Below are 9,780 nucleotides of genomic sequence, written 5' to 3'. Positions count from 1 at the left end.
ACTTGGTAAACTTCAAATATCTTACTAAAATATTCTAAATTAGTAATGAAAAAATTTTTTAGCTGCCAAGTTTCCAAAACTAAGCTCATAAAGTGTCCTCTTGCAAGTTAGAAAGTTTTTAAACTTGCTAACTTTTGTCATGGTAATGGGGATTTTGTCTTGCCTATAAGATAACTGCCAGCTGCTAGAGACCTTTCTCTGGAACTCTTAAGGCATAGGAATCTAAAGTAAATACAGTTCCTGAGGAAGAGTATGTGTTCTTAAGTCACCCTTTCCTCAACCTTCATCATCACTGGATTTAGCCTCTAGAGAAAACTCATTCAGCTACTTTTTTTTTTTTTTTCAGGACACTGAAGCTTTTGCCTGCTGTCCAGATTTTCAAATGTCTTTGTCATCTGGTTGGCTCCCTATACTGAGAAGACTTAGCCAAGTTTTCAATCAGTATATCCCTGCCCTGTCCTCAGGAATAGTGAGTATCAAAAAGTCATTGGTCACTACTAACACCTACGTGGCACCTTAGCAAGAGGATAAATCTTAGTATAAATTTCACATATACAAGACCTGGGGCTTCTCTCTTAATTTCATTCCCTATTCCCTCCCCCATCTCTCTCCACTCTCCTCACTCTCTCTCAAACATACTTTTTGAGTTTGGTTTGTATAATCACACATTTGGCAATGGACAAAAATATAAAGTTCCTGCTCTCATCTATTCACACTACTAACCTTCCGATTCAGTACCCTGCAGAAGATCCTAGCAACCTCTCCAATGTTCCTTTCCAAACACTAGGCTTTTATTGTTTCCCTGGAGAGCTCTGGAGCCTCACCAAAGTCTACTTTGTAACTTTTCCAAACTTCGGTATCTAAAAGCTAAAGGGAGAAGAGACAGAAGGTGTTAAGTGGGAGCTGGGCCCTTGCAGCAGAATTGTAGTAGGCAGTGTGGAATAATAGAAGGAGCATTGGCCTGAATTCCTCATTTTGGACTTAGTTCTCTTTTAACTAACAATGGTTCGACCTTTACATATATTTCTCACACACTTATGTGCCTTTTAGAGTAAAGATTGTGGTTCATATTTGTGTCATCTGATAGTATCTAGTACATGGCTGATGTTCAGTTCAGTCACCAGGACCCTCACTGTGCTGTACCCTCCCTTCCCTTTGTTCTCTATATCCTAGAATCAAGTCTTGTGTGTCTGGTTTCTTAATTTCGAGTCATCGGATATGTTTCTTAACCTTTTTGGTTCTGAATTTGTTTTACCTTATACAAAAGTAAGATAATATCTGCTTCATATCTTCATTGCACAGAGCAAATAACATATGAAATATCTTATAGCCTATAAAATGCTGTGAAAATATAAAACTGACTTATCAGATTAGTTAAGAAATGTCAAAAAGCATGAAACTTTATTACATCTGTGAACCATACTTCTAACTAGATTATGCTTTGTAGTTCCAAGACTATCTTTAGACTCAGTTTGCTTAGGCTCAGCTCATTTGCACACTTTGATTAAAATTAACATTGGGGAAAGAACCCAGCCTTTATCTGTGTTTGACACTAAGGCAAATCTCAGTTGTATCATTTGAATGTAGTTAGATTTCATTTTCTTTTGGTATTTTGGTGAGATTCCCACAAGAATGCCTAAGGGTAATTAGAGCAAACTGGCTCTGGTAGAGGAAGTGCATTAAAGGCAATTAGTAAAATGTAACACACTTAGAAGCAGGAAGACCTATGTTAGGACTTTAAGTATGTCCAGCACTGTTAAGTAAGGCTCTGGGGTATAGTAGGCATAAATTATGGAAATCCTTAAGAGCCTGGTAAAGGAGACTGGATTTGGTATATGTGATGATGCTTCATAGTGAGCTCTTGAAATGGGAAATCAATGCGAATAGTGTATTAGGAAACAGCAGGCCAGGTAGAGCAAGTTACCTACTACCCAAAACACTTTATTAACTCCTATGATGGGACATAGTGATGAGCATGGAAAAGAACTATTGAAAACAGAATATGGACAAAGAAAGAGACCAGTAAGAACAAGAGGGATCTGAAGGTCAGGTTACATTTTATTCAATCAGGGCTCTGGCATCATAGATGATTTTAGTGAATAAAACCATGCTTATCACTTACAAATAAATTGGTAACATCAAATGGTTATGTTACTTACAAGCTTAAAATGTACTTTACTTTTCTCACTTATTATTTATGCTAATAAGGGATTAGCAATGCTAATTCCTAGCTGCCTCACAGGGTTTTCATAGGGGTTAAGCGCAAATCAATATAAAGCTTCTAGTTCACTGTAATGGATAAATGTTACTGCCCCTATCATTAGGCCTCACGAAGTGTTAACTTAGTGATGTTACAGGGTAACAGGGTGTTACAGGGTAGCCCAGAGTGGACTGGGCCGTCTGTCTGTGGGGCCTCACTCACACACTCACAACTGCAGGTAAGCTGCAGGGACACACAAAAGGGTCAATAACGGGTTTATTTACAAAAGGGGAAAGGAATAGGAAACAACATAGGGAAAGAGAGTGGGATACAAAGTAAGTGAAATGCCTTAGGCTAGGCTGACTGAACACACCAAGTCACACGGTCTGGAGAGCTGCTTCCCAAGCGAGCCAGCGAGAGGCAGAGAGCCAGAGCCAGCGCCAGAGTGAGAGAGCCAGAGCAGCCCTCTCTTTATCCCCCCAAAATGTCCCAGAATCCCTTCCTGCTAGCTCCACCCTGGGGTCCTGCAGTTCTCTCCCTGGTACTGCTGGGAGTTGTAGTTTTCAATTACTGGAGTAATGTGTAGGGTCCAGAAAGCTGGAGTAGGGGGTGGAATCCATAAGACTCTGCAGAGTTCTTTTAGGACATCCTTCCCCTTAACAATTGTACTTACTTGCATTCACCTAAAGTTAGCAAAAGCTTTCTAATGTGTGGACTTCAATTTGGACCCATCAGCAACCACCTTAATTAGTAACTTGCATTTCAGTTCACACAATTGCAAACAGTTGGGTTAAGGTTACATTTGAGGAGTTGTCAGCAGCTAATAAATCCAATGTGTAACCGAAACCATGCAAAGCTGGGGGATGTCACAATCTGTGGATCCTTACCCATGCACTTACATTTGCAAGACACAAGTCAGGTTTGGTATGCAACAACAGGGTTTATTAACAAAAGCAAAATTGTGGAACAGTACAGTTTCTAAGGTCACAACTGGCCAGCTGTCCTTCCCCAGTTATTGTCCACAGTGCCCAGTAGTCCAAACCAAAAGCTCCTCATGCAAGATGGCACAGTCCCTCCAACAGAGCCTGGAGCAGACGTCACACCAATAAGTGATGGGACAGGACCAGCTCACAATGTCAGCTGGAAGTAGTCAGCAGCACCACAGCAGATCCAAAGGCTGAGATATACAGTGTCAGATGCAATGGCACCAGAAGATGATGGCCACAGGCAGGGGTTGCATTCAGGTGATTGTATCAGAAGCAGTGGACAGTTCAAGAGGTAGCTGGACACAGGCAAGCATTGCCAATCAGATCAGCAGTATTAGTGCCAGTGAGCAGGTAGCACTGTAGAGGATCAGGCAGTGTGACCACTCTATAGAGGCACTGGGCACAGGCTAGCAGTGCAGAGCTCTTATAGATGCCAGCCATGGGCCAACAGCAGACAGCTCTTTCACGGATGGTGCTAGAGGACCAGACACCAGTGTACAGAGCTTTCAGCGATGCCAGGCATAGGCCAGCAGCACCATTCAGGCAAGCTGGAGGCAAAAGAAACACAGAGATCAGATGGGAAGTTCTCCTGATGAATGAGACCTTGATGAATGAGTGTCTGACCAGAGGTCTTGATGAATGAGTGTCTGACCAGAGGTCTTGATGAATGAGTGTCTGACCAGAGTCTCTCAATCAATCAACAAAGCCAGCTACTGTCCTGACTTATAGTCCCTTCACACTGCCTGTCTTTCAAACAAGATTGGTCCATTTTCAAAACTGCCACCATTTCCAAGACTTGATTGGTTCCAATGTGACTAGTCTCTTTATGAAACCATACAGTCTTTGAAACCAAAACCCCACAAGCATGTGAAACCTGACTTAGACTGAGGTCAGATAGTTTCACCCTGGTAGTCGGCCCTGGCCAGGTTAAAACCTGACTACCACATCTCCAAAACCAATGGTGTTTTTCAGAACCCAAACATGACCCCACTAGGGTCAGCCATCAAACTGGGCTTGCACTGGATGTCATGGTAGACTCAAGGTTGCCCTGCAGCTGAACTAGCCATGCCCCACCAAGGTGGGCCTCAGTGGGAAAGACCTACATGGCCCACTGCACTTGATTGCTGAAGTTTCCTGTCACTCCTAGTAAAGCTGGTCATGCTCTGCTGCACCCCTGATCCAGGAAGGGGGTGGCTTCTTTTGCATAACTTGTCCTGGGAAATATATTAAAAGACTTATTTATTTATGCATCTAAGAGCTGGAGTGCAGGCCAGAGTGTAGGGGGTGGGTATGAGAGGATTCCCAGAGACAGAGCGGGGAGCAGAACAGTGAGATCTACTGAAGTACACTGCTGAAGGGGAGCAGCAGGCAAGGCAGAAGAGGTCTGCTGTGCCATATGGGTCACCTCCCTGGCCAGGAACTGAACTTCTGCTGCAGTGGCTGCAGATAGCTGAATAATGCTGCAATTTAACTCCTTGTACCACCAGGCAGGGCCCTAGAAATATATTTAACCTTAAAATTATGATTTATTGCCATATAAAGTAATCCTGATCTCTAGGAATAATGTGAGCCCTCTCCTACTGGTTAACACTACATCCCTATATTTTCCCATGACCCTTGACTATGACAGAATTTCACTTGGCAAAGCTCAAGAAAGAATTTAATACATATGAGCAGTGTAGATGGTGAAAGCTGTGTATTGCCATTCACTTGAAAGCAAGTGGCACCTATCTGTGGTACCTGTTCATGCATACTAGATACATGAACCATCTTCACTTACCTATAGTATAGAGAGAAATGTTGGCATGCTTTTATATTTGGACTAATTCCATTTCTGCTTGAATGTTTCTTTCTCTGTTCAGCAGAGCCAGTATCTTGTCTAAGGGAGTACAAAGGCCAGTAGGCCTTTTCAAATGAAAGTACTCCATACATCTTGCCCTCTTTGCACTGATTACTTTTATGGTTAAATAAATAAATGACTAACGTACAAGTACATTGTACACAAATACTAAAGAAATTGCATAGCTGAAATTAAGTGTTTGGAAAGCATTGGCTCAAAGGTACTACATAATTCTGCACAGTAATTGAAGAGGTAATACAATTTTGAGCCTACTGTGTCCACTCCATTAAAATAGAACTTGGCCACAGTATTGCCTCATCATTCCAAGGTTTCTTGATGACTACTGTTTGGGTGGTTCCAGAGATTTTTAGTTGGTGTCCGCAGCTATAGCTGACATGCTCGTGTAACAGGATTGAGTCCTAGCATCTTCTACCTGGAGAAATAAATAACAACAAACTTTGTCATGTTTGCCCAGCTAAAAATTTTTCAGTTTTCAATGCCAATTAATTGGAATACTCCAGCTTCTTAGGTTCAACTATTCATATATTAAGAATCCAATATTGCTTCTTTGGTAGAACCAGCTTAGTAATGAGCAAACATTAACAAAATGGCAGACTCTGAGCTCATTCTGTGATGTGTTTGCAAATGATAAGGTACCTTCTAAAAGATAGTCTCAGTAGGGGTTCTGAATTGTTAAATAATCACATTTTGGACACTGTCATTATAATATTGTTTTTTTCATTATTTTAAGGCCCAGGATCTTGATAGAAACCACAAATTCAGACAAACTTGTGGGGGATGGTGGGGATGGGAATGATAGAACTGAATGTGGTACAGTTGTTTCAGAAATGTAAATATGTGAGCAGGAGAGATGAATAACAGCACAGAACCAGTTTAGACAAGAAAGTTAGGGAAATCATTAGAGTAAAAATGAAAAGGAGCCAGTAAGGGATGAGGCCAGAATAAGGTACTAACAAAAACGTGGATTAGGCTATCAGTCTTCTTTCTTCCTCCAAAGATAGTGTCAAGATGCTGCCACTTGCTCATAGTCCATAAGTAGGCCTACTATTGAATTCATTTGATATAAGTATATAATTAGGTTTTTATCTAGGTATATAATAAGAGCTAATGTCTTTGGGACTGGCAAAAAATAAAAATGTTGAAGTATGTGTGTTTCTTTTTCTTCATCCTCTACCCTGATGGCAGATGTTAGGAAGCATTTTTCTGTAACTCTCTCTACTGTGACTCCTAAGCTCACTATTTCTTCATAGCTGGTTGTATCTTTACATGCCTTTAAATGAGTCTCCATCCTTTGAACCCTAGTGGTCTCTAAGGTTCGGAGGAAAATTGGGTTAGATAAACAGGTAACCAGATAAGAAAAAGGAGCAGTGATATCGCATTCATCTTAATAACTAATTCAAGAAAAGTACCTTAAATAGTTAAAAGCTATAACCATGTTTTTATGTGAACTATTGTCTTATTCCTTCACTAAGAATGTTTTAAGTTTATATGACAATAAAACTTGTGTACCTTATAGGTCATCAGAATGGATGATCCTCAGAATATTTATTTAAAACTGGCTATTAGGATCTGATTTGTTTCAAGGCAGCTGATGACCTGTTAAGCACTCTCATTTATTTCAGTTGAGCCCATAACAGCCCTCTTAAATAGAAATGGCAGAGGTATTAATGTATTTTACACACTAATAAAGATGATAAAGTCATAACTAGAAGTCAGAGCCCATGACTCCTTAGTTCACCATTCCTCTGCAGTCCTGACTCTCACAATGTATCCTGAATTGACTAGTAATTAAAGTAGCACTTCAATCATGTCAGTACTCTCCTTTAAAATATACTGACAAAGGATACCATTTAAAACTTTAGGGCCCAAACAGCCCCAACCAACAACTTTGTATCATTCATTATCTGGTCATTGGTTTTCTCATCTGTAGAAATGGTGATACTTATTTTCCTGACTCACAGTGTGGTGATTTTTAAGTATCATGTTGGATATGGTAGTTTTTTGTTTTTAAGATTTATTTATTTGTACATTCAGAACTGAGGTACAGGCAGAGGCTCAGGGGCGGCGAGAGGCTTCACCAGAGACAGAGTGGGGAGCAGAACAGGCAGATCGAGGAAGTACACTGCTGAGGGGAGCAGTGGGAGGGTCAGGAGAGGTCTGCCACACCATGTGGTCACCGCCGGGGCAGGCAGGAATCGAACTCATGCAGAAGTGGCTTTAGCTTCTTAATGCTGTGCTTTAATCCGCTGCGCCACTGGGGAGGGCCCGGATATGATAGTTTTACTAAACTGTAAGGTCCTCAATAGTACTATTACCACATTCGCTGAATTCCTTAATTTTTTTTAAAGATTTATTTATTTATTCATATGGAACTGGGGTACAGGCCAGAGATGTGGAGAGTGAGAGGACTCACCAGAGACAGAGAGGGGAGCAGAACAGGGAGATCGACGAAGTACACTGCTGAGGGGAGCAGCGGGCGGGTCAGGAGAGGTCTGCCGCTCCATGTGCTCACCTCCGGGGCAGGCGGGAATCGAACTCATGCGGAAGTGGCTTTAGCTTCTTAGTGCTGTGCTTTAATCCGCTGCGCCACCAGGGAGGGCCTGAATTCCTTAATTTTAATTAAAACTGGGAGTGGGAAAATAATATATATGATTTTCTTAGCTATTAAAGAATCTATTCTTATATAACACGTCTGTGTTTGATAACATTGACCTAATAAAAATACTTTGAATACTTAATCTTGATTTCAGATATTTATTAGATTCAGAACCTATTCCATTGTGTATATGTACCATATCTTTAAAAAGTCACTTTTATAACTCATAAAAATGGCAATGATCAGAATACTGCCACAAACAGTACTATATCAAATGAGACAATGTACCACTTCCTGTAGAGTCTCTTGTTCTGATGCATATCACACCTTCAGAAAATGGTTCTGTTTTAGAGGAAGCTACCAATGAACTGAATGCCTTGTTTTTAATCTCTGAGTATCTAATTGACTACACACTTACACAACAGGTACCTTCAACATCTAAGGTCAACACCCCAGGGGAATCTGCTACAGAGCAGTGTCCTAATGAATTTTCAAGAAATAGGTTGTCTTTGCCAGAGGTGTAAGGACATGAGAATAGGGATGTAATCTCGCTGATCTTTCCTCCAGCACCATTCTTGGTGGATGCTGAGACTAGCTGTGCTTCAGCTGAAGAAGCCATCTTGATGAAGTATTTACTGACAACTGAGCTCTAAAGGATTGTGTCTTCCCCATCTGTGGGATTCCTCACAGTCTAGAATTCCTCACAGTCTCCAGCAGTATATCCTGAAGTTAGTTGCCATTGGAATATGATGGATTCAACTTATTTGTCCTTTACTTATAAATAAAAGAGCTCCATGTAAATTAAAAAGCAGTTACATTTTCCATCCAATTGGAAGGATTTACTTACACTGCATATTTGCCCAAATAAAGGTATTTGGTCTTTCACATTCTAACTTTTATTAAAGTGGTAAATTTCTGAAAAGTAAAATATGCCATGATTGGTTGCATTATATGAAAGTGAGTTAGAAGAGAAATATGTTTAAAAGGCAACCCCACTTATATAACTATCAAAAGTATTAAATACATAGGAATAAACTTAACAAGGGAGGTTAAAAAAACACCTATACTACCAAAATTATGACATTGTAAGAGAGAAATAGAAGTGACAAATAAAAGTTATTTCTTCCTCATGAATTGGAGGAATTAATACTGTCAAAATGGTTATTTTATCCAATGATTCAATCCAGTACTCATCAAAGTTTCAATGGCATGCTTCAAAGAAATAGAAGAAACACTACTGAGATTATATGGAACCATAAAAGAATCTAAATATCCAAAGCAATTTGGATGGAAGTCTCACACTGCCAGACTTCAAACTGTACTACAAAGCTAATGTAATCAGAACAATATAGTATTGGAATAATAATAACCACACTGAAACATATAGAATAGAATTGAGAAAAGTCTATTATATGAACTGTTAATAAGTAAATCCATACTTATGTTGACTGTTAATAAAAATGAACCAAGAGTATACAATGAGGAAAGGAAAGCCTCTTCAACAAATGATGTTGAAAAAAACTGAGAGCAAAAGAATTAGGCTAGACACTCTCACATTATATATGAAAACTTACTCAATGTGGATGTAAGACCTGAAACCATAAAATAAACAAAAGAAAACAGGAAAAGCACTGTATGACTTTGATTTCAGTGCTGTCTTTGGGACTTCCACTATAATGGCAAAGGCAAAAATAAACAAGGGGATTATATCAAACTATAAAGCTTCTACACAGCAAAAGATATATTACTGTCATTTAATGAAAAGATGCCCTCCAAGTGGGGGAAAAAATTATATCCAGGATCTAAAAAAAGCTCATACAAGTCAACAATAAGAAAACAGCCCCTCAAAAAATGAACAGAACTAAATAGACACTTTTCCAATGAAGACATACAGATAGACATGTTAAATCAAGTTTATCATTACTAATTATTAGTGGAATATTATCAAAATGACTAAAAACAACAAGTGCTAGCAAGGTTGTGGAGGGAAAGTAACCTGCCTATGATGTTAGTGGAAATGTAAAATGGCCCAGGCCCAATGGTGGAAGTTCCTCAAAATATTAAAAATAGATCTGCCCTAGGTTTTAGCAGTTTCATTCCTAGGTGTGTATGTATTTATGTGTGTATATGTGTGTGT

At 39.7% G+C, this 9,780-nt stretch overlaps 1 protein-coding gene across 1 annotated transcript in view; it reads left to right on the top strand.

The window, feature by feature from the left end:
* The first annotated feature begins 419 nt into the window (after nucleotides 1-419).
* KIAA2022 (KIAA2022 ortholog) overlaps nucleotides 420-9,780 on the top strand; it is a 35,422-nt gene continuing 26,061 nt past the window's right edge. The window contains exon 1 of the mRNA XM_004685591.2: nucleotides 420-469. The gene's annotated coding sequence lies outside the window, so the exon portion shown is untranslated. The remainder of the gene's footprint in view (nucleotides 470-9,780) is intronic.

This window comes from Condylura cristata, unplaced genomic scaffold (assembly GCF_000260355.1).
Source record: "Condylura cristata isolate star-nosed mole 26May11 unplaced genomic scaffold, ConCri1.0 scaffold00019, whole genome shotgun sequence".
In the NCBI taxonomy this organism is placed as follows: Eukaryota; Metazoa; Chordata; class Mammalia; order Eulipotyphla; family Talpidae; genus Condylura; species Condylura cristata.
Note: the sequence above shows the minus strand (reverse complement) of the source record. Positions and strands in the feature narration are given on the sequence as shown.